The sequence below is a fragment of the Cebus imitator genome, unplaced genomic scaffold (assembly GCF_001604975.1).
Source record: "Cebus imitator isolate Cc_AM_T3 unplaced genomic scaffold, Cebus_imitator-1.0 Scaffold76, whole genome shotgun sequence".
Taxonomy (NCBI): domain Eukaryota; kingdom Metazoa; phylum Chordata; class Mammalia; order Primates; family Cebidae; genus Cebus; species Cebus imitator.
Genome location: NW_016107391.1, coordinates 2,640,058 through 2,664,430, shown reverse-complemented (window position 1 = coordinate 2,664,430; position 24,373 = coordinate 2,640,058). Strand labels below are relative to the sequence as shown.

The window sequence follows — 24,373 nt, the reverse complement described above, 5'->3', positions numbered from 1 at the left end:
CTCAGGAGGCTGAGGCAGGAGAATTGCCTGAACCCAGGAGGCGGAGGTTGCGGTGAGCCGAGATCGCGCCATTGCACTCCAGCCTGGGTAACAAGAGCGAAACTCCGTCTCAAAAAATAAATAAATAAATAAATAAAAATAAATAAATAAATAAATAAATAAATAGAACCCCCTAGGAATCCTGTATGCCGTGAAGGTCTGAACTGATGATCCATATGTCAATCAGTAGTTAGAAGAGGATGGCTTTTTTGTTTTTGGAGACAGGGTCCCACTTTGTCCCCCAGGCTGGAGTGCAGTGGCACGATCATGGCTCACTACAGCTTCAATCTCCTGGGTTAAAGCAATCCTTCCACCTCAGCCTCCTGAGCATGCACTACCAGGTCCGGCTAATTTTTATTTTATTTTATTATTTTATTTTTTTATTTTTATTTTTTTGTGTGAAGAGACAGGGTCTCCCTCTGTTGCCCAGGATGGTTTGAAATTTCTGGGCTCGAGCAATCCTCCCACCTAAAAAAAAAAAATGAAAAAAAAAAATTAGCCAGGCATATTGGCACGTTCCCATAGTCCCAGCTACATGTGAGGTTGAGGCAGGAGAATCTCTTGAATCCAGAGGCAGAGGTTGTAGTGAGCCGAGATTATGCCACTGCACTCTAGCCTGGTTGACAGAGCAAGTCTCTTTGTCTCAAAAACAAAAACAAAAACAAAAAAACAAAACCAAACGAAAAAACCAAATCTGTGTGCTGTCTTTAGTAAGTGTGCCGGGAAATTCATGCATCAACCTCTACCTAGTTTTATTGGTTCCCCTTCCTTTATTTCTCTTTGTTGCTATTCCTCTTCTTGAGATATACTGTATGCAATTTTAAAGCTGTCTTTTGAGACAGGGTCTCGCTCTGTCATCCAAGCTAGAGTGCAGTGGCATGATCATAGCTTACTGCAGCCTTGACCTCCCGGGCTTAAGCAATCCTTCCACCCTACTTCAGCTTCCCAGGTAGCTGGGTATACAGGCATGTGCCATCATGCCTGGCTAATTATTTTGGTTTTTGAAGAGGCTAGGTTTTGCCATGTTGTCCAGGCTGGTCTTGAACTCCTGGGCTCAAGCAATCCACCCATCTCAGCCTCCCAAAGTGCTCACAGACGTGAGCCCTCAAGCCCAGCCTAAAGCTGTTTTAAATTTTGACATAATATGGAATATAATAAACTTTAAAACAATTTTTTAAAATGTCTCCAGTGTCTAGCCTTCTGGGATAGCTGTTTGATTTCTGGCCACTATGGGGTGGGAGAAAGACAATTTGCATGTTCCTGGCTCGTAGTGCTGAGTGGACGTGGGTTATTTTCATCTCAAGAGTTCCTGGGAGAATTCTTCTGAAGATGTAAAAATTCTCCCAGGGGCCAAGTCGGGTGGCTTTCGCTTGTAATCCCAGCCACTTGGGGGGCTGAGGTGGGAGGATTGCTTGAACCCAGGAACTCAAGGCTGCAGTAAGCTATACCGGAGCCACTACACTCCAGCCTGGGTGACAGAGCAAGATGCTATCGAAAGAAAGAAAAGAAAGAAAAAGAGAGAGAGAGAGAGAGAGAGAGAAAGAAAGAAAGAAAAGGAAGGAAGGAAGGAAGGAAGGAAGGAAGGAAAGAAGGAAGGAAGACAGAAGGAAAGAAAGAAAGAAAGAGAGAGAGAGGAAGGAAGGAAGGAAGGAAGAAAGGAAGGAAAGAAGGAAGGAAGGAAGGCAGAAAAGAAAAGAAGCAAATTCTCCCAGGGATCATCAGCTGCAGAAGAAGAAATGATACCCTCTTGACGACCTCATGGTCAAAAAATACTGAAAAACAGCACCTTAGGGGAGGAAAGTGCATTTTCTCAGCCTATAAGATGTTGTTAGGCCAAAGTTGAAAGGAGAACTTTAAAACTTGCCTGCCCTAAAGGGCACAGAGGCGGCTTCTGGGTTAACTGCCTGGGTGCCAGCAAACTCAGGAACAGAGTGTCATTGTCTGGCCAGATGGGTTCCTGGAGAATGCCTCTGTACTCGCTCCCCACATGGGAGGAAGGCTCCTGGGGGCTGGCAGCAAAGCCTGTCCTGAAACACTTCCCAGATCGGCAGACTGGGCCCCTCCTCTCCCTTGGACGTCAGACCCTGCCTCCTGACCTTTGGGATCCAAGTTTCCAAACTCTTTGCTCATACAGTCCCTGACCCAAGACTGCCCGGTAGAGTACAAAAGCCAGCATGACACAGTGGTTCACTCCTGTAATCCAGCACTTTGGGAGGCTGAGGCGAGCAGATCACTTGAGGCCAGGAGTTCAAGACCAGCCTGGCCAACATGGCAAAACCCTGTCTCTACTAAAACTACAAAAATTAGCCTGGCGTAGTGGTGCATACCTATAGTCATAGCTTCTTGGGAGGCTGAGGTGAGAGGATCTCTAGAACCTGGGAGGCAGAGGTTGCAGTGAGCTGAGGTGGCGCCACTGCACTCCAGCCTGTGCGACAGAGCAAGACTCTGTCTCCAAAAAAAAAAAAAAAAAAAGTACAAAAGCCAAGCAAACCTACAAGCAGTGAAAGAAGCTTCTCCATGGAGAAGGTTGCTAACTCCAACTAGCCCGTTCGCCAAAGAACTGCACAGTGTCTTTTCACACACTCCGTTTTAACTGTCAAAGCTGGGTCATAGGCAAGGTGAGGAGTCCTGGTGTTTTTCCATCACAATTGCTTGGCCTCAGACTCCGTGTGACTTCAGATTACATCACTTTTCTAGTTTCTTTGCCTCTTTTGTGTTATGTTGGCCGACAACACTTCTCTTGGCTGCTGAGGAGAGTCTAGTTGAGTCAGGGAAAGAAGAAAAGATAGGGTCTGCAAGACAGCAATTCAAGCATAACTGTTTTGGAGCAGTGGTCAAATATGGTGCATCAGAATCACATACGATACAGCAGCTCTAAAACTTGATGGTGTTCAAGAGCCGCCTGCTGAGGGACCTATGGCAAAAGTTGTCTGTTAAAAAGGAAGCCACTGGCCTGGCATGGTGGCTCCTGCTTGTAATCCCAGCACTTTGGGAGGCCAAGGCAGGCACATCACCTGAGGTCAGGAGTTCGAGACCAGCCTGGCAAACATGGAGAAATCCCATCTCTACTAAAACTACAAAAAAATTAGCCAGGCATGGTGGCAGGTACCTGTAATCCCAGCTACTCGGGAGGCTGAGGCAGGAGAATCACTTGAACCCGGGAGGTGGAGGTTGTGGTGAGCTGAGATCAGACCATTGCACTCCAGCCTGGGTGACAAGAGTGAAACTCCCATCTAAAAAACAAAACAAAACAAAAAAAACAAAAAAGGAAGCTGTCCACACCCTACAGTTGTCTATATGGTGGGTCTAGGGTATGGCCAAGGGACCTACATTTTTAACAAGTGCCTCAGGGGATTGAAGGCAGCAGGTCAGGAGAGCTGTCTATATAGTGGGTCTAGGGTATGGCCAAGGGACCTGCATTTTTAACAAGTGCCTCAGGGGATTGAAGGCAGCAGGTCAGGGGACCACCATACGAGCTGGTTAACCATGCAGGTGTTTGGGGCTGGCCACACACCTAGTGATTCAGAATTGGCAGCCCTGTGTGTGTCATTCCCCAGAAAAACCCAGCACACAGCTGAGTTTGGGACCCACGGCTGCAGAAATTATCTCATTGCAGAAAAAATAAGCCAGGTGTATACTTTTAAGGTCTCCTTTCTCTCTGGCCACTTGTAACTGCCCAAAAATCAAGGCACATTATTGCTGGCACAGAAACTGAAGGAAAACTTGTATGTGCTCTAAAACTTGAGCCGCTGAGATCCTTAAACAGAAAGGACTACAGGAATGACGAGCATAATCGTAAGAATTCTACGCAGCTTTTCTTTCTTTTCCTGGGTGTGGTAGGGATCTCCAAGGTGAATGTGGCCTCCTGGAGCTACCCAGCTGGCTGGAAGACCGTCCTGCTCTGTGCTATTTGGGAGTTAGCAAGGCAGTGGCAGCCGTAACTGCCCATCACCCAGGAGCCAGCATGGCTGGCAAGAGTCCTGGGCGGCCGCATTTCGCCACCAGATGGGCTCCTCCGTGCCAGATGCCAGGTTGCCAAAGCTGCCGGGGAGTGTTCCGTCGGCAGGACTGTCAGCACCTGGACAGAATGATGTAACCTACAGGAGCGCAAGAGTCACAGGTGTGCAGACGAGCCTCAGAAAACTAATAGCCTCAGCTCTGAGTTATGGCTGATTGACCTGCAGTCTCTGTGGTCAGCCTTGCCTCGTGGGGCAGGCTGCTTCTCCGGGGGACTGGATGGCATCACTTGGAGTTTATGTTAAAGCTGAAGTCTCCCTCAAACTCATGTAACTCTATTTCCCAGTCCTCATATGACAAGTGGAAATCATGGCCCAGGCTTAAGCTTAGCTGATGATCTGATCTCCCAACTGCATTGGGTGCCGCTGGGGTCACCTAAGCTATTGCTCCAGCTATTGCCAGAAATGACAGTAATCGCAAACACTGTCTGAATGATTGCTGGGGTCAGGCACTGTGCTAGACTTGGCACCAGCATCTTCTTATTCGGTACTCACTAAGCTGAATAAGTTCGAGTTCATTTCACAGGTGAGGAAACCGGGCTTCCCAGAGGCAAAGCAGCCTGCCTAAGGCCCCACAGCCAATGAGGGGTACAGGTCTCATCCATCCACTTGAACAACAAGCCGGACCCTCTCTGGGGGGTCTTCCCCATGGCCTGACACTGAGCGTGTAGACACTGAATCAACATGCTCAATGTCAGGTCGTGACTCCCCAGCGCCCTGTGACTGGTCCCTTCCTCCTATCCATCAGCTCTCTCAGGCAGGCTCCACTCTACTGTCCTGGGCTCCTTCTTGCTGCCTTACTGCTACTCTCCTAACCTTCCCCACACCCCTCTGACTTCTAACCTGGTGTTCCTTAGAGTTCTTCGAGACTTAGCCCCCAGGATGTTTCTCCCAGGAAGTCTTCCCTGACCCACCCCTCCTCCATATTCATGACTCCATTGTATGATCGCAGTGCATGCCAACGAAGCCCTTGTCTCAACATGACATCCCATATTAGGTTGGATTTTTTGGTTTCTATCTGTCAATATCCTCCAATAAAATGGAGTTTCATAAAATTGGACAGCTGGTGCCAGCACGCTGCACGGAGCATGGCGGGTCCTCAATGGATGCTTGCCAGACCGAGCACAGCTGACTCACAGGCCTCAGGCACCAGGGCACAGGCAATAACGACAGCGAACCTAATATTTTAACACAAGAAGGAAAATACAACCTCACAAATGTCACTCATACTTGGAATAGGGAAAAACACAACCGAAATATGGTAACCAAAGAATACAAGGAAGTACATACACACAGACTGAATGCAGGACTCGGTAGTCTGACACCTGGGCTTGAGTCTTGGCTCTCCCACTTAACACCAGTGCAATTTGGAGCAAGTTATTTTACCTCTCTGCACCTCAGTTCTCTCATCTATAGAATGGGAACAGCTAATCTTACAGGGTTGGGTGAAATGAGATAATTCGTGTGCCGTGTTGAAAATAGTACATTGTTCATGCTTGGATGTTAATATATTTTTTGTTCATAATAAATGGATTTGCTAGAAAAGGGTGAAGGAGGGAACTAAAAGAAACAATAGTCATAATATTTTGAGAGTATGGTGCAAACCCTCATGTCGGATTTTTTTTTTTTTTTTTTTTTTTTTTATACTTTTATGTGGTTTTTTTTTTTTTTTTTTTTTTTAATGTCACCCAGGCTGGAGTGCAATGGCACGATCTCGGCTCACTGCAGCCTCTGCCTCCTGGGTTCAAGCGATTCTTCTGCCTCAGCCTCCCAAGTAGCTGGGATTATAGGCACCGGTCACCACGCCCAGCTAGTTTTTTGTATTTTTAGTAGAGATGGGGTTTCACCATGTTAGCCAGAATCGTCTTGATCTCCGATCTCCTGACCTTGTGATCTGCCCACCTAGGCCTCCCAAGTGCTGGGATTACAGGTTTGAGTGACCGTGCCTGGCCTTGGATCAGGTTTTTTAAAAATGCAGGTTAGAAGTTATCACCCAGAAGTGTACAGATTTTTAAAATTTTCAATAAGCTGCCTTTTTAAAAATGAAGAAACTTTATATAATGAGAAAGAAATCCAGAGATCCAACTTCGGTTGAAAAACTGGATCACTTGGCAACTCTGGGCTTCTACTTGCCCCTGGCAATAACTGTCAGGATTTGTGCAACGCTGCCCACTTCAGAGTGGACACATGCTCTCCAGCTCATGAGATCGCTCCAGGCCCTCCTGCTTCTTACCTGACCTGCTTCGTGCCATGGGCATTTGAGTTTGTGACCTCAGCCAGAGATGATGTCTTCGCAATAACAATATACACAGTTTTCCTCTGGTCAAGAACTATTATACCTCCTTGGTACTTCTGTCATCAAACTCAGACTTTAACTGCTCCCTCCTCCATCTGGGAACCCATCCCGCCTCTCTTCCTACGACTCCCCATCCATCCTCCCTCCCCACCAGGCTGTCTCCTGCCGGCCTCCCACCCCAGCTCCTCCTTGCTATGGGGCTGGCATGGCCTCTCTCTTCCCCTGCTCTCCTGAGTCCCCCTGCCCTGTGAAGTCTTAGCTCATGCCCAGAAGCCCTAATGAGCTTCTCCCCCACTCCCCAGCTCACGGGTTGTCTCCCTTTTCTAGGCTTGCACTGCACTTCAGATGGGGGTAACTACGAGTACAGTATGGCTGGGTCTTCCTAGTCTTTCAAAAGAAGCTGTCCTTATCCATGTAGTTTCTTTCCTTTTCTCCTGCCCCTTGGGGCTCCCGTCCTTGCTAGGCCTGCTCCTACAATTTTGTGATTTACAACAAAACCAGAATGGGATGGGGTGAGATTGGACAAGACATATGGGAGGTAAGGGAAAGGGAAATGAAAACGAGGGTAAACTGAGGGTATGCCGCTGAGAGTGAGAAAGAAGGCAGGGGACCCTGCAACAGCAACTGGGTGGGAGGGACCGGAGATGAAGCCGGGAGGGGACGTGGGCAGCATCGTGGCTCCCAGCTTCCATGCTGTCAGGACCACAGGGTGTGGGCCCCCTTTGGCCTGTTTCTAGGCAGCAACCCTGCCTTTTACAGCAGACAGCAGCTCTGTGAAGGCTGACAAATTATTAATATTTAGTGCCCCTTACATCCCTCAGAGCCTCCAGCCCAGGGCTGAGCCCAGAGACTGGATATGTTCCTGAAGAATGACTGAGCTCGGTATCCCCAGGTGTCCTCAGACAAATGACCTGAAGAAGACATTGAGCATCAAGAATGTAGGCTCTTTGGTTTCACCTCCTGCAGAAGTGTGATGAGATCAGATATCACCGTGGTCTTACATTCCAGAGAATAACCAGGAAGATGCTCTGGAGGAGGGAGCAGCGGTTCTCGAGAGAGCTCAAACAGCAATCACCCGGGAGGGGAGGGGTCTTGTTGAACCAAAGACTGCTGGGCTCCACCCCTAGAGCTTTGGCATCAGCAGGTCTGGGCTGAGACTTCAGAACATACTTTTCGTTGAGATGGAGTTTCGCTTTTGCTGCCCAGGCTGGAGTGCAATGGCGCCATCTTGGCTCACTGCAACCTCCACCTCCCGGGTTCAAGCAATTCTCCTGCCTCAGCCTCCCGAGTAGCTGGGATAACAGGCATGTGCCATCACACCTAGCCAATTTTTTGTATTTTTAGTAGAGACGGCATTTCTCCATGCTGGTCAGGCTGGTCTTGAACTCCCGACCTCAGGTGATCCGCCCACCTGAGCCTCCCAAAGTGCTAGGATTACAGGCGTGAGCTACCGTGCCCAGCCAGAATGTGCTTTTCTAACAGCTTCCTAGGTGATGGTGATACAGGTGGTCTGGGAGCCACACTTTGAGAAACCCAGCTCTAGAGTTCAGGGCTGAGGTCTGATCCAAAGCCACATCACTCCACCACTCTACAGAAGGAAAGTGACAGTCCCTTCCATCTCTAGCCGGTCACTGTCCCCTCTTCATAATCCAGCAGGTCACTCAACCAGCCTCTGTGGAGATTTATGGAGACCATAGATGCTCATGGCTGAGTGGAGGGTGTCCCCTTGTGGCCCAAATAGAAAATTACCTGAACTGCAGTAACCTCACTCTCAGCCTTAACAAAGTTTGCCAAACATTAAATTTTATCTGCCTGACAAAAGATCCAGGGAAACTTGGGATGTTCACCATTCATCCAATCTGGTCCAATGTAGAAGAGGGGACAAGGGTCCATTCAGCGTGTGATGGGTCAAATACTTGGCCCAAAAGTTGTCCAAGGATGGGAGAAATGATTTGTTCTCATGACTTGGGGATTTTATAGGGTGGGAAGGTGTCTTCGGAGAATAGTCCAAACCCAGATACAACATTCTCTATTGAAGGATACACCTTTGAAACATGAGTTAGAAGTAAACAATTCCAAACCCCTGGAAACACCATGTGATTAAGAAGGGACCTTAGAATGACTTTGAATCATGTTTGGATTTGTTCCCTGAACTTTCCTGAAATGAGAAAGCTGGCCTCATGAACTGTGGGCTAGTGTAAGAACCCTGGAGGAACTGTAACCCGCTGTGTCAGCAACCAGTCTGGCGCAAGCCAGCAGCTTCTCGGCATTTAGCAGCCGTCCCAATACCGTTCTGCGATTCACTGCCACCTACCGCCCAGACCCAGAATGAGCAGGAGTTAGTAACGAGGACACAGGGGCAGCGAAACGGCGCTTCTGAGTTTGGCTTGCATTAGAATCACCTGGAAGGCTTGCTAAAATGTCGATTTAGGTGCTTCACCCCCAGAGATTCTGACTCAGCAGGACTGGGTGGCCCCGAGCTTCTAGTAAATTCTGGGTGACGCCAATGCTCCTGGCCGGGAGATGCCTCTTTGGATAACATTTGTAATTCTCTTTCTACCACACACTTGCTGAGCTTATTAATCAGTCACATCCGTAAGTGATCAAGAGCCACTAATTCAGGATGTCTCAACCTGGGCCTGATTTGATATTTTGACCTGGCAACTCTTTGTTGTGGGTAGCTTGTCCTGTACATGGCAGGATTTTAGCAGCCTCCCTGGCCTCTACCTACTTGATGCCAGTAGTAGCAGCCTCTTCCCCCCGGTTTTGATAATTAATTGTGTCTCAGACATCACCAGATGGCCCTGGGAGGCAAAATTCTCCCATCTGAGAACCACCTCTCTAGAAGGTGGGAATATTTTCCTCTTCCATTTGGCAGACTGTGAGGGTATCTTCAAGTACTGCCTTACCTAGGATACTGACACACAATAAACTCTCAGCTGTTTGGGTTTAAATAACAACAGAAAAAAATAGACTACATTTCTTGAGTGCTTACTATGTGCGAGTTACTGTGCTAACGCTTTTTAGTATGTGATCAATATTTTTTAGATCTCTGATATATTTTACATTCTTGTTTTTGTTCTTCGTGTATATCTACCCTTACAGCAGGTCCTAATTTGCACTAGCCCCCTTTCCAGCACTCCAGCGACACGCAGCTGCCATATTGGATCCCGCAGGGTTAGACTCGGAGCCCAGACTCTGCCTCTGCTCAAATGGCTTCCAGCCTTTAGATGCGGAACAACACATGCCAATTTTCCTTCGGTGCCCTTCCATTCGTGTCCTTATTTCAGCTGTTTTAGCAGACTCACATATCTATTCATGCAGTCTGCAATCAGACCTTGGACTAGTTCTACATAGTTTAAAATAAGGTCTGCAGTTTAATAAAATTTATCAAATAGCAGAATACCTCATCTGGTGGCCAGCCTGTGTTGACTATTATCATATTTTAGTTCTGATAGCTTTTCAAGGGGCTGTTTTCCAAAACAGTCTGTGCATGCTAATCCTATCCAATGCTAATCGCTGATACACAAGTTCAATCACACTCTTCTGCTTTTTGGTTTATCTCACAATGTCTGGGAGTATTCATCTCCATTCAGAGATTCTGCCTTTTCATTAGCCCTATGTGATGTTTCTCCCTGTAGTTCCTCATGTTATCCTTAGTAAATGTTTCTGATCACGTAGAGAACCAATTATTCTCTAGAAAATTTGCAATAAACCCTTTAGTCTTACCACATTTATTCATACAAATTTTACAGGCATGAAAATCAAGATATACACAATTATTAAGGTCAACCTTTAAGTATTATGCCAATAAAAAGTAGTCACGAGCTAACCCTTATGATCTTCTAATGCGCCATGCCCTGTGCTCAGCCCTTGACATGCATTATTTGTTTAGCCTAATAGGCCTGTGAGGTAGGTGCTGTGACGATCAGCATGTTAGAGGCAGGGTAAGGAGGCACAGAGAGCTTAAGCAACTTGCCCAAAGTCACCCAGCTAGCAACCGGCAGAGCTGGGGTCATATCAAACTGTGGATGATGATACAGTTGGTCCCCTAACCTCTACACTCCATTGCCAGGAAAGAGGATTCATAAAAGTTCTTATTAGGCCTTCTCTTGTTGAGGAAGAATATATATATAAAGGATATATATGTATCCTGTATTCTAGGAACTGCCTCTGAAGCAAGGTGCCAGGACTTCTCAGGATGCAGGGCTTTTGACTTGAACAGGAGGATGAGTTCCTATCAGAAGCTTGAACCAAGATGTCACATCAGAAACCCTCAGAATGCAGTGCCAGGAGGGCACCGGGTTCAAGAGTGAATGGGAGTGGGGATGTGGAAGCGGCAAGGGAAGATGCTTCTTTCAAGAAGACAGGCTCCAGCTGAAGGAGAGAGAGAGGAAGGATGGGGACTGAAGGGAGGCAGGGCTTAAGGGAGGGTTGAGCTTTCTGTGTGTTAATTTGTTTTGTTAACTACTTGAGCATATTGGAATGCTGATGGGGAAAAATTAAGAGCTGTAGGCACAGGAAAGCACGGCGGGGGTTGGCGGGTAGAAGCTGAATCAGCAAGGACCCCAAAGACTCCGCTCACGAAGATATTAGAAGCTCCTATTGGGAGACATGTTTGCCAGATCTGACACCAAAGCCTGCTCATACCTGCATCACTCACTGGCTTCCCACTGTCACTGCCTGACAACCTATGGCTATCAAAGATTCCCAAAGCCAAGTGGCTTGAAAGTTGTTTACAGTCAGAAACAGTCTTCCTCCACTGGACACAACTTCTGATCCTTTTAAGTGAGAAAATACAAAATGCATGATATCGGAACATATACCCCGGGGCAGCTCCCTATGTAGGTGACATGGTTTGATGCAAGGGACATTAAATCTGCTTCCTCCTAAAAGAGTCCCTAACAGCTTTCCTCCAGCCTTGAACTATTCCACTGGGATGACCTTCCTAAAGAGTCCTGTTAAAATACAAACAGGTCAAAACAGTCTTGAAAAGGACACCCATGTTCATTGCAGCATAATTCACAAGGGCCAAAAAAGGTAAAAGCAATCCTGGTGTCCACTGAAAGATGAATAGGCAAATAAAATGCGGTATGTATGTACAGTGGAGTATGATTCGCCCCTGAAAGGAAGGCAATTCTGATATACACTACAACATGGGTGAACCTTGAGGACCCTAAGCTAAGTGAAGCAAGTCAGCCACAGAAGGACAAATACAGTATGAGTAGTCAAATTCAGAGGCAGAAGGCAGAATGGTGGTTTCCAGGTCTGAGGGAAGAGGGATGGGGAATTATTATCTAACGAGTGTGGAGTTTAAGCCTGGGAGGATAAAAAGAACCTCGGAAATGGATGGTGGAGATGGTTGCACACGAATGTGAATGTACTTAACGCCACTAAACTAACTGTACATTTAAAGTGGAACATTTTATGCTATGTGTATTTTTCTGCAATTAAACAAAACACCAGGTGATTTAAAGAGGCTGCCTGATCAAAAATCCTCACCGATTATTAGTTTGGTTCAGCTTCGATTTCCTGTTAAGGCCACTCTGCCCAGAGCAGGAGTCTAAGGAGCCAGGATGGGAGGAGCTGGAGATGGAGAGGTGACAGGCGTGTGGACAGCAATTCACTGGGCGCTGGAATGCGCTTTGACAAAGGCCAAGTGTCGGTTCCCGTCATGACCTGCAGGGGGCACCCTGCTGGGTCCTGCGCAACGGGAGGACGGGAAGCTTAGACGCCCTGGGAGCTGCTTGGGCGACCGGGAAGCCTCGGTCCAGCCGGCCTTTTACTGAGGCGCCGGCCGTCATGATACTACGCGGTGGTTATTCTTAGGCCTCGAGAGTCAGCAAAGCCGTTTGTGTGGAAAACCTTCTCCCGGGTCTCCCCTCGCAGACGGTGTGAGGGCGCCCGGCCCGCGCTCGGGGTCGTGGGTGGGTGTGAGGGCGGCGGTGCCGCGCCCCCTGCCGGCTGCGCGCTCTCAGTTGCGCCGTCGCCTCCTCCGCCATCAGCCCTCGGGAAAGCCATTTTGGTCACAGGAAGCAGCGTTTTCAACGTCTCTCATTAATGAGAGAGACAGAATTGTGATACTCGAATGGGAATACTCGAGGAAGGACTAAATTAAATTTCCATGCAGCTCCGGCTCGAGTCCCAAGCTGAACAGATGCTATTTTTATTTTTCTATTCTGCCAACTTTCTATTATTAGACAAATCAGGAAAAGTCTGATTTCTCTCCCTTCTGGCTTCTCCTTCTCGTTTTCGTGGGTGGGTGGTGGTTTGGGTGGAGACTTTGTCCTGTCCTTAGAAGGTAAATGACAAGGAAATGGCAGCCACCTGAAAACTTGCCTTGATGCAGGTAACCCATCCCAGAAATATCCTTTAAAATGACATCTCATCCAGGCATCACCCCATCGCAGATGGCATAGCTGATGGGACAGGAAAAAATACATATTTTAGAGTATTTACAGCATCATTTTTCCCTGCCCTCACTTCCTTTTTGCGAAGGAGGAATTAGTCTTGGCTAGCCAAGTTCTGGAGTATTTCTTTTTTTCTTTTCTTTTCTTTTTTCTTTTCTTTCTTTCCTTCTTTCTTTCTTTTTCTTTCTTTCTTCTTTTCTTTCTCTCTCTCTCCCTCCCTCCTTCCCTCCTTTCTTTCTTTTCTTTCTTTTCTTTCTCTCTCTCCCTCTCTCTCCCTCCCTCCCTCCTTTCTTTCTTTTCTTTCTCTCTCTCCCTCTCTCTCTCCCTCCCTCCCTCCCTCCTTTCTTTCCTTTCTTTTCTCCCTCCCTCCCTCCCTCCTTTCTTTTTCTTTCTTTTTCTTTCTTTCTTTCTTTCCTTCCTTTTCTTTTCTTTCCCTCCCTCCCTCCCTCTCTCCTTCCTTCCTTCCTTTCTTTCTTTCTTTCTTTCTTTCTTTCTCTTTCTTTCTTTCTTTTTCTTTTTTCTTTCTTTCTTTCTTTCTTTCTTTCTTTCTTTCTTTCTTTCTTTCTTTCTTTCTTTCTTTCTTCTTCCTTTCTCTCTCTCTTTCTTTCTTTCTCTTTCTTTCTTTCTTCTTTCTTTTTTTGTGATAGTGTCTTGTTGTGTCACCCAGGTTGGAGTGCAGTTGCATCATCAAGGGCTCAAGCAATCCTCCTGCCTCAGCCTTCAAAGTGCAGGGATTACAGGTGTGAGCCATTGCACCTGGCCCTGGAGTATTTCCTGTGTATAATAAGGGAAAACGTGGGAAAAGATTCCGAATTGTGCAGTACCGTGGGTAGGATGGCTTGATGGGTCTACCTAAGAGAAGGCAGGGAGTTACCTACTAAGGAAAGCAGAATGGATCAGAAGGTGAGAATGAGGATAAGAGGAAGGAGCCAGGGATGAACTGAGTTTAGGAGAATTCAAGAGATAAATTAAGGGAGACTGAAGTAGCTGCTGGGCTGTTGATGTGGTTCGGCTGTATTGCCACCCAAATCTCATCTTGAATTGTAGTTCCCATAATCCCCTCATGTTTGGGAGAGACCCTGTGGGAAGCAATTGAATCATGGGATGGTTACCCTGTTCTGTGCGAGGGAAATGTGCGAAGGGAAAAGAAATACCTTTAAGGGTAAACAACCTTTATCCCATGTCAACGGCAATGCAGATATAAAAAGCAAATGATATAAGCAAATTGCAATGAGAAGGGAAGAAGGGAGAAGATATATATATCTATATATACATACATTTACACTCACCAGACTATGGAGGATTCATTACCAGACAAGAAGCAACAGCCTGGGCTCCAGAGTTGAGCACTCATCTGTTCACAGACAAGGAGAGGTCTCATGAAGCTTCAGCGTGGTCTGGGACCCTAGCTCTTTTTGCAATGTTTGGCATGAGGTCCAGTCACCAGGGCCCTTGGTGACTGGGCTCAAGGAACACAAAAAGGTCAACTTGTTTTTGTGATTGTCTGTTGTTTTTCAATAGCTAATGTACAGAATCAGATGTCTCCGAAACAGTCTGGATGAACGCCTGAGGGGGCTCACGCAACCTGTTCCAAGACTTGGTGACCATTGTTTGTGTCCCTGTACAACTGAGTTCAAATTTAATATTTAACTCTTCCTCCACATACCCCATGTTGTTCTAGTGATAGTGAGTGAGTTCTCATGAGCTCTGATGGATTTATGAAAGGCTTTTCCCCTTTGCTTGGCACTTCTCCCTCCTGCTGCCATGTGAAGAAGGATGTGTTTGCTTCCCCCTTCCACCACGACTGTAAGTTTCCTGAGACCTTCCCACCCCTGCTGAAATGTGAGTCAATTAAATCTCTTTCCTTTATAAATTACCCGGTCTCAGGCAGCCTTCACAGCAGTGTGAGAATGGACTAATACAGATGTCATGAGGAGGACTTGAGAAAGAGACAGGAGAAGAAGATACTTCACAAATGTTGGTGCTGTGAATGGAACCCAAACCCCAGCCTTTGGCGTTTTTAAGATATTTCAGTAAAGACATAAATTGGTTTAAAAACTTGTGTTTTGGAAAAGAAAAAAACAAAGAAAATTTAAAAACTGTGTTTTGGTCAGGCGTAGTGGCTCACTCCTATAATCATAGTACTTTGAGAGACCGAGGTGGGAAGATTGCTTGAGGCCAGGAGTTTAAGACCAGCCTGGGCAACATAGCAAGACTCCATCTCTACAAAAATAAATTTAAATTAGCCTGGTGTGGTGGCATGCACCTGTAGTCCTGCCTACTCAGGAGGCTGAGGTGAGAGGATCACTTGAGCCCAGCAGTTTGAGGCTTCAGTGAACTATGATTGTGCCACTGCACTCCAGACTAAGCAATACAGCAAGACCCTCAACTCAAAAATGAATAAATAAATAAATTAAATTAAAACTATGTTTTGTATGATGGTCTGGTGTTTATTAAAGACAGCCTGGACTACTGAGAGGTTAGAATTTAATGGCAAGGGAATACCTACTTTCACCCCACTTCTCCCATCAACATAGACTGTAGCCCAGATATTTTAAATTAGTAACCTATAGGGCAGGTGGGTGTAGCCCCCAAAGGCATCTTGTTTGGTTAGTTGAGAGTTAATTTTTTTTTTGAACCAACAATTGAAAATTGAGATTTCACATTTTAAAGGCCTGCATTTTCTTTGCTACTTCTTTTGAAAAAAAAGGAAAAATTTGGCAATATGAGGCCCTTATTGCCACAAGGCAAAAATAGGCTCATGCTTCCTAGTTAACCTCAGTGCCCGCCACTCACATAAGGCATGTATATGCATGTATGCCTCCCCACTGCCTCCATTTGCCAGCAAACCTTGGAGATATTGTGAGTTTGGTTCCAGACTGTCACAATAAGGCCAGAATTGTAACAAAGCGAATCGTTCAAATTTTTGGTTCCCAGTGCATATAAAAGTTATGTTGACACTATAGTGAGTGTGCAATAGCATTATGTCTAAAAGTGCACATACCTCAATTAAAAAATAATTCACTGCTAAAATAAAAAAAGCTAATGATCATCTGAGCCTTCAGTGAGTTGTAATCTTTTTCCTGGGGAAGATCTTGCAGTGGTTACTGACTGATCAGGCTGGTGGTTGCTGAAGTTTGAAGTGGCCGTGGCAAGTTATTAAAATATGACAATAACGAAGCTTGCCATGTCAATGGACACTTCCTTTCACAAAATATTTCCCTGTACCATATTTGATAGCATTTAATGACAATAGAACTTCTTTCAAAAGTGGAGTCAATCCTCTCAAATGCTGCTGCTTCTTTATTAACTAAGTTTACAGAATATTCTAAATCCTTTATTGTCATTTCAACAACGTTCACAGCATCTTTACCAGGAGTAGACTCCATCTCAAGAAATCACTTTATTTGTTCATCCATAAGAAGCAGCTCCTCTTTCATTCAAGTTTTATCATGACATTTGTATTAGGGTTCTCTAGAGAGGCAGAACTTATAGGATAGACGTATAGATGAAAGGGAGTTTTTTAAGGAGTATTGACTCACATGATTAGAAGGTGAAGTGCCGCAATAGGCCATCTCCAAGCTGAGGAGCAAGGAAACAGTCCAAGTCTCAAAACCTTAAAAGTAGGGAAGCTGACACAGACACACCCAGGAATAATACTTTGTATCCTTCAATCCAATCAAGTTGACACTCAATATTAACCATTACAAGAATGCAGCAATTCAGGCACATCTTCAGGCTCCACTTCTAATTCTAGTTTTCTTTCTGTTTCCACCATATCTGCAGTGACTTCCTCCACTGAAGTCTGGAGCTCCTCTAAGTCATCCATGAGAGTTAGAATCGACTTCTTCCAAACTCCTGCTAATGTTAATATTCTGACCTCTTCCCATGAATCATGAATGTTCTCAATGGCATCTAAATGGTAAATTCTTTCCAGAAGGTTATCAATGGATTTTGCCCAGATCCATTGGAGAAATCACTATCTATGACAACTGTAGCCTTAAAAAAGGTATTTCTTAAAGTAATAGAACTTGAAAGTTGAAATGACTTCTTGCTCGATGGACTGCAGAATGGATGTTTGTGTTAACAAGCATGAAAACATTACTCTCCTTGTACATCTCTCTCAGAGCTTTTGAGTGACTAGATGCATTTGCCAATAAGAAGTAATATTTTGAAAGGAATCCCTTTTTTTCCTTGGAGGAGTAAGTCTCAACAGTGGGCTTAAAATATTCAGGAAACATGCCACAGACAGATGTACTGTCATCCAGGCTTTGTTGTTTCATTTATACAGCACAGGCAGAATAGATTTAGCATAATTCTTTGAGACAGGGTTTCACTCCTGTCACCCAGGTTGGAGTGATCTTGGCTCACTGTAACCTCAGCCTCCCCGGCTCAAGCAATTCACCTGCCTCAGCCTCCTGAGTAGCCAGAACTATAGGCACACTTCACCACACACAGCTAATTTTTGCATTTGTTTGAGTTGGGGTTTTACCCTGTTGCCCAGGCCCATCTTGAACTTCTGAGCTCAAGTGATCTGCCTGCCTCGACCTCCCAAAGTGCTGGGATTATAGGCATAAGCCACCATGCCTGGCCTGGATTTAGCATAATTCATAAGGGTCCTAAGATTTTTCAGAATGGAAAATGAGCAATTGGCTTCACCTTAAAGCCACCAGCTGCATTAGCCCCTAATAAGACAGTCAGCCTGTCCTTTGAAGCTTTGAAGCCAGGCATTGCTTTCTCCTCTCTAGCTAGATGGCATCTTGTTCCAGTAGATGTTTTGTCTGCATTGAAATTCTGTTGTTTAATGTAGCCACCACCATCCACGATCTTAGCCAGATCTTCTGGATAACTTGCTGCAGCTTCTACATCAGCACTTGCTGCTTCACCTTGCAATTTATGTTATGGAAATGGCTTATGTCCTTAAATTTCATGAACCAACCTCTGCTAGCTTCTAATTTTTCTTCTGTAGCTTCCTTACCTTTCTTAGCCTTCATAGAATTGAAGAGAGTTAGGGTCTTGCTCTGGATTAGGCTTTATCTTAAGGGAATGTTGTCGCTGGTTTGACCTTCTATCCAGACCACTCGAACTTTCTCCATATCAGCAATAAGGCTGCTTTACTCTCTTATCATTTGTGTGTTCACTGGAGAGGCACTTTTAATTTCCTTCAAGAACTTTTCCTTACCATTCACAACTTGGCTACCTGTTTGACACAAGAGGCCTCTTTGTTGGCCTGTCTTAGCTTTTGACATGCATTCCTCACTGAGCTTAATCATTTCTAGCTTCTGATTTAAATTGTGAGATATGCCACCCTTGCTTTCACTTGAACCATTAGAAGACACTGTAGGGTTATTGATTAGCCTAATTTCAATACTGTTGTGTCTCAAAGAATAAGGAGGCCTGAAAAGAATGTGAAAGATGGGGAATGGCTGATTGGTGGAGAAGTCAGAACACACAACATTTATCAATTAACTTCATCATCTTATATGAGTACAGTTCATGGCACCCCAAAATGATTACAAGAGTAATTTCAAAGATCGCTGAGCACAGATTACCATAACAAATATAATAATAATGAAAAACTTTGAAGTATTGTGAGAATTACCAAAACATAACACAGAAACACAAAGTAAGCACATGCTGCTGGAAAAATGGCACCTAAAGACTTCCTCGACGCAGGGTTACTGTGAAACTCCAATTTGTAAAAACTGTAATATCTTCAAAGTGCAGTAAAGCAAACTGTGATAAAATGAAGCATACATGTCTATTTCCTACTATCAGTAATTGCAGACTAAATTCAGACCTACTGTCCTGCTGGGGACAATTACAAAAGTGGGAAAAAAATAAAATAAAATCTGCTTGAAAGCATCAGAGTTAAAAAGACAATGAAGAATTACCAACGAAGATCTGAGGAAAGATGGGTATTCAGGGAGGCAAGCCCAATAACTGGGCCTCTTTTCCCCTTGGGACATTTGCTGCTTCTGGGTATGATAACTAAGAACTAGAGAGATGGTGAGGTATGGTGGCTCATGTCTGTAATCCCAGCACTCTGGGAGACCAAAGCAGGAGGATCACTTGAAGTGAGGAGTTTGAGAGGAGCCTGACCAACATGGTGAAACCCCATCTCTACTAAAATACAAAACAAACTAACTGGGTGTGGTGGTGAGTGCCTGTAATCTTAGCTACTTGGAAGGCTGAGGCAGGAGAATCTCTTGAACCCAGGTCGGAGGTTGCAGTGAGCCGAGATCATGCCACTGCTCTCTAGCATGGGGTGAGAGAGTGCAGAGCGAGACCCCCTCTCAAAAAAAAAAAAAAAAAAAAAAAAAAAAGGAACTGGAGAGACTAAGCAGCACCTGGGCAACTTTGCGTGGCCACGTGAACACAAGTTGGAATCCAGTGCTCACCAAAGGAGAGGGCAGACATATAACCCCCCCATGGTAGGCTAGGGACCCTGAAAGTCTTATCTTAAGACTGAATGAAAAAATTAGCCCAGCATAGCGGCATGTACCTATAGTCCCAGCTACTTGGGAAGATCCCTTGAGCCCAAGAGTTCAAGGCTGCAGTGACCTATGTTTGTACCACTGGACTATGTTGTCCAGCCTGGGCAGCACAGTGAGACCCCCATCTCCAAAAAAATTTTAAAAAAAGAAAAGACTGGATGACTTGGATGAAAGTAGATGAGATTTTTGTAGGGTTTCAGCTGAGATCCAATTAGCTTAATTCTTCAAATTGGATAAAGGTGATGTCAGATCCTCGCATCCCCAGGCACCTTGCAAAAGCAAATATAAATACAGTTGACCTTTGAACAACATGGGTTTCTACTGTATGGCTCATTTATACACGGATTTTTTTTTTTTTTTTTTTAGAATTTCACTCTTGTCACCCAGGCTGGAGTGCAATGTTGGCTTACTACAATCTTCACCTCCCAGATTCAAGTGATTCTCCCGCCTCAGCCTCCTGAGTAGCTGGGATTACAGGTGCCCACCACCACACTGGCTACTTTTTGTAGTTTTAGTAGGGACGGGGTTTCACCATGTTAGCCAGGCTGGTCTTAAACTCCTGACCTAAGATGATCTGCCCGCCTCAGCCTCCCAAAGTATGAGCCACTGCACCCAACCTATACATTGATTTCAAAAGTAAAATATAGCCAGCCCACTCCTCTCTAGCTATGAAAGTCCTAGATGGCATCTTATTCCAATAGAAGGCTGTTTTGTCTACATTGATGCTCTGTTGTTTAGTGCAACCACCACCACCCCTAATCTGAGCCAGATCTTCTGGATAACTTGCCGCAGCTTCTGCATCAGCACTTGCTGCATCACCTCACACTTTTATGTTACGAAAATGGTTTATTTCTTTACATTTCTTAAACCAACCCTTGCTAGCCTGAAATTTTTCTTTTCTTTTTTCTTTTTCTTTTTTTTTTTTTTGAGACAGGGTCTTGCTCTGTCACCCAGGCTAGAGTACAGTGGTGTGATCTTGGCTCACTGCAACCGCCGCCTCCCAGGTTCAAGTGATTCTCCCGTCTCTGTCTCCCAAGTAGGTGGGATTACAGGTGACTGCCACTGTGCTCGGCTAATTTTTATATTTTTAGTAGAGATGGGGTTTCACCATCTTGGCCAAGCAGATCTTGAACTCCTGACCTCGTGATCCACCTGCCTAAGCCTCCCAAAGTGTTGGGATTACAGGCGTGAGCCACGGAGCCTGGCCTAGTCTGCAATTTTTTCTTACAGCTTCCTCGTCATTCTCAGCCTTGATAGAATTGAAGCGAGTTAGGGCCTTGCTCTGGATTAAGCTTTGGTGAACTCTGCATTTGCAACCAAACGTAAATATAAAAGACAGTAGTTACAGGATGTCAAACTCACTTATATGTGGAAGGCTGACTTTTATATCCCTGGATTCCACAGGGCTGGCTGTGGGAATGAAATCTGAGTGGATTTTGGTATCTGTAGTGGGTCCTGGAACCAGTCCTGCTGTGGATGCTGAGGGATGCCTGTACTCTCAGGAGGAATATAACACAGTAAGTTTACATTACTCAACCAACTTTTCATATACAATTTTAGCACACAAGAGAATAATCAGGCACCTAATGAAATAAGAAAACATGAAAGATCCAGCAGAAACAACTGTCATAGAAACAATCCCACAGAACTCTAGTTAATGGATTTATCAGATACAGACTTTAAAGTCATTATATTTGCTACACGTAAGGAGACAAAAAATAACAAATTTGGCTGAGAACTGAAAACTTTAAAAAAGGGCAAAAAAGATTTAGAAAATAACCAGTGAGAAATTTAGAATTGAAAAATATATTAACAAAAGCAAAGAGCTCAGTGGATGCTCTTTACTTGGTTTAACAAAAAATTATACACAGCTGTAAGGAAAACTGATAAACTGGAAAGCAGGTTAGAAGAAAATATCAGGATGAAACATGGAGAGACAAAAGGATAGCAATGCTGCAGAGAGTAAGAGATATGGAGATAAACTGAGAATTAAAATTTCAGAAGGAGAAGAGAAAGAGAATGGTACAATAACAACATTTGAAGAGAAAATTGTTGAAAATTGCCAAAATTGATTAAAGACAACAAGCCACAAATCTTAGAAGCACTGGGAGCTGCAAGCAGGAGAAATTTTTAAAAGCCACACCTGGGTACATCACACTAAAACAGATGAAAACCAAAGACAAAGAAAAAACGTCACAAGCAGCTGTCACTATCTGAAAAAATGTAATAGACTGTTAGCTTACTTCTTGATAGAAACAATGAAAACTAGAAATTAGTGGAATTTAAATATCTTTCAAGTGCTGAAATAAAATAACTGTCAGCTCTAGAATTCTACGTTCAGTGAAAATAGCCTTCATTAATAAAAGTGAAATTAAGACATTTTCAGGATTCTTCACCAGCATCAAATACTAAAGGATGTTCTTTAAACAGAAGGACGATGATTAAGGATGATAGGTTATATAGATGCGGAAAGAAATGAGGTCCAGCATGAAGGTTCATTTGAGGAAGTCTAAATGAATTATACCATATGAAACAATGTAACACTGCTGAAGATTTAAAAAATTAAAATATATTAAAATTGCACACAAATCAGGAGAGGAAGTAAATGAAGTGAAATGTTCTAAGGTCCTTGTGCTATTATGGAAGAAAATGAAAGTACCAATTAACATTATTAGCCTTTGCTAACTCAGAGACACATACTGTGATCTATTGGATAACCTCTAAAAGAATACTAAAAGAATACACAACTTCCAAGATAATGGAGGGAAAAACAGTGTTTTCCAAAAGCAGGCAAAATGTGAGGATGAAGAGAACAGAGAGCAGGTGGGATGATTGAAAACACTTAATAACATGGTACATTTAAATTCAAAGATATCAGTAATTAAATGTAAGTAAATTAAGTACTTCAATTAAAAATCAAAGATTGAATTGGATAAAAATCTGTGTACTGTTTATAAGAAACATACCTAAAATATTTGTATTATGTTGAAATTAAAGAGTAAAAAGTATAAATATTAACAAAAATTATATTTATGTTATCTATATTAATATTAGACAAAGTAGACTTTAAGGTAAAAAGCATTAGCAGAATGACAAAAATTTTAATTCATGAGAAAGTAAAATGATTATGAAACTTGTACACATCTTACAATATAGCTCCAAAAATATAAAACTCACCAGGCGCAGTGGTCACACCTGTAATCTCAGCACTTTGGGAGGCCCGGGCAGGCAGATCACGAGGTCAAGAGATTGAGGTCATCCTGGCCAATATGGCGAAACCCCATCTCTAATAAAAATACAAAAATTAGCCGGGTGTGGTGGCACATGTCTGTAATCCCCACTACTCAGGAGGATGAGGCAGGAGAATGGCTTGAATCCAGGAGGCAGTGGTTGCAGTGAGCTGAGATCATGCCATTGCACTCCAGGCTGGGTGACAAGAGCAAAACTCTATCTCAAGAAAATATATGTGTGTGTGTGTGTGTGTGTGTGTGTGTGTGTATGTATATATATGTGCATATGTGTGTGTGTGTTTGTATGTATATATATGTGCATATGTGTGTGTGTGTGTGTGTGTATATATATGTATATATATATATATATATATAAAACTAAGATTGACAAAACTACAAGAAGATGTAAACAGATACATGAGTAAGAATATACATTATGGACTGGAAGCCAAGATGGCCGAATAAGTGGCAGCTCCAGAATGCAGCTCCCAGCAAGAGAGATGCAGAAGCCAAGTGGTCTCCACAATTCCAAATGAGGTACCAGGTTGATTTTGTGGGTTTGGTTGGAGAGTAGGTATAAACCAAATAGGGTAAGTTGACACAAGGCGGGGTACTGCCCCAACCAGGAGGTGCGTGCAATTGACCAGATGACTGGTAGATCTCCCACTCTGGGAATTCAGTTTGGATACAGTGCTCCACCCAAGCCCTCTACAACCCATGGAACAGGCGATCTTTGCCAGGCTGAAAAGCCTCAGTGAGCTGCCTGAACAGGGCAGAACAGCAACTTCAGCCAGCATCGGGGCTGTCGGCATAGATCTAGGTAGAAGCACTGGCAAATGCTGAGAAAGCCAGAAAGCCAGTGGGATGGAGCTACCCTCCCCCCCAGAAAGACGGGCAACTGAAAGCAGGGAAACAGGCCATACGGCAGGACGGGTCTCCCCTGACAAAGCTTAGCAGGCTAAAAAACTCTCACTCCAGAGTTTCACACCCAGAACATCAGTTAGAGAGCGACCAGGAACAATCGAGCTCGGCAGGGGGAAGGGCAGCTGCCATTGCAGAAGGCAGCCTAATTTTCCTGAGTAATACAAGACACAGGAAAAATACGCAGCAGCTCCAATGAATCCAGGGCAGCCCAGCAGCGCCTCTGCAGGCAGACAAAGGAAAGGCTGCCTCCCCAAGTAGCTACCTGAGATCAAAGCTATATAAATCCAACAAGATGGGAAGAAACCAGCGCAAGAAGGATGAAACCATCAAAAACCAGAATGCCTCTCCCCCACAATGAGATCACAACTCCTCACCAGCAAGGGGGACAAAGCAGGATGGAAAATGAATTTGACAAATTGACAGAAGCAGGCTTCAGAAGGTGGGTAATAACAAACTTCTCTGAGTTAAAGGAACATGTTCTAACCCAATCCAAAGAAACTAAAAACCTTGAAAAAAGGTTAGATGAAATGCTAACTAGAATAACCAGCTTAGAGAAGAACATAAATGACTTGATGGAGTTGAAAAACACAGCACAGGAACTTTGTGAAGCATACACAAATTTCAGTAGCCAAATAGATCAAGCAGAAGAAAGGATATCAGAGATTGAAGATCAACTCAATGAAATAAAACAAGAAGGCAAGAAAAGAGAAAAAAGAGTGAAAAGAAATGAACAAAGCTTCCAAGAAATATGGGATTATGTGAAAAGACCTAATCTACACTTGATTGGTGTACTTGAATGTGACAGAGAGAATGAATCCAAGCTGGAAAACACTCTTCAGGGTATTATCCAAGAGAACTTCCCCAACCTAGCAAAACAGGCCAACATTCAAATACAGGATATACAGAGAACACCACAATGATACTCCTTTAGAAGAGCAATCCCAAGGCACATAATCATCAG

General features: G+C 44.3%; 1 long non-coding RNA gene across 1 annotated transcript; it reads right to left on the bottom strand.

The window, feature by feature from the left end:
- Positions 1-17,375: 17,375 nt before the first annotated feature.
- Positions 17,376-19,953, bottom strand: LOC119471829. Its single transcript, XR_005200916.1, has 3 exons — positions 19,915-19,953; positions 17,934-17,938; positions 17,376-17,494 (listed from the first exon to the last, which is right to left on the bottom strand). It is a non-coding gene; the product is annotated as an uncharacterized LOC119471829 (long non-coding RNA).
- Positions 19,954-24,373: the final 4,420 nt, after the last annotated feature.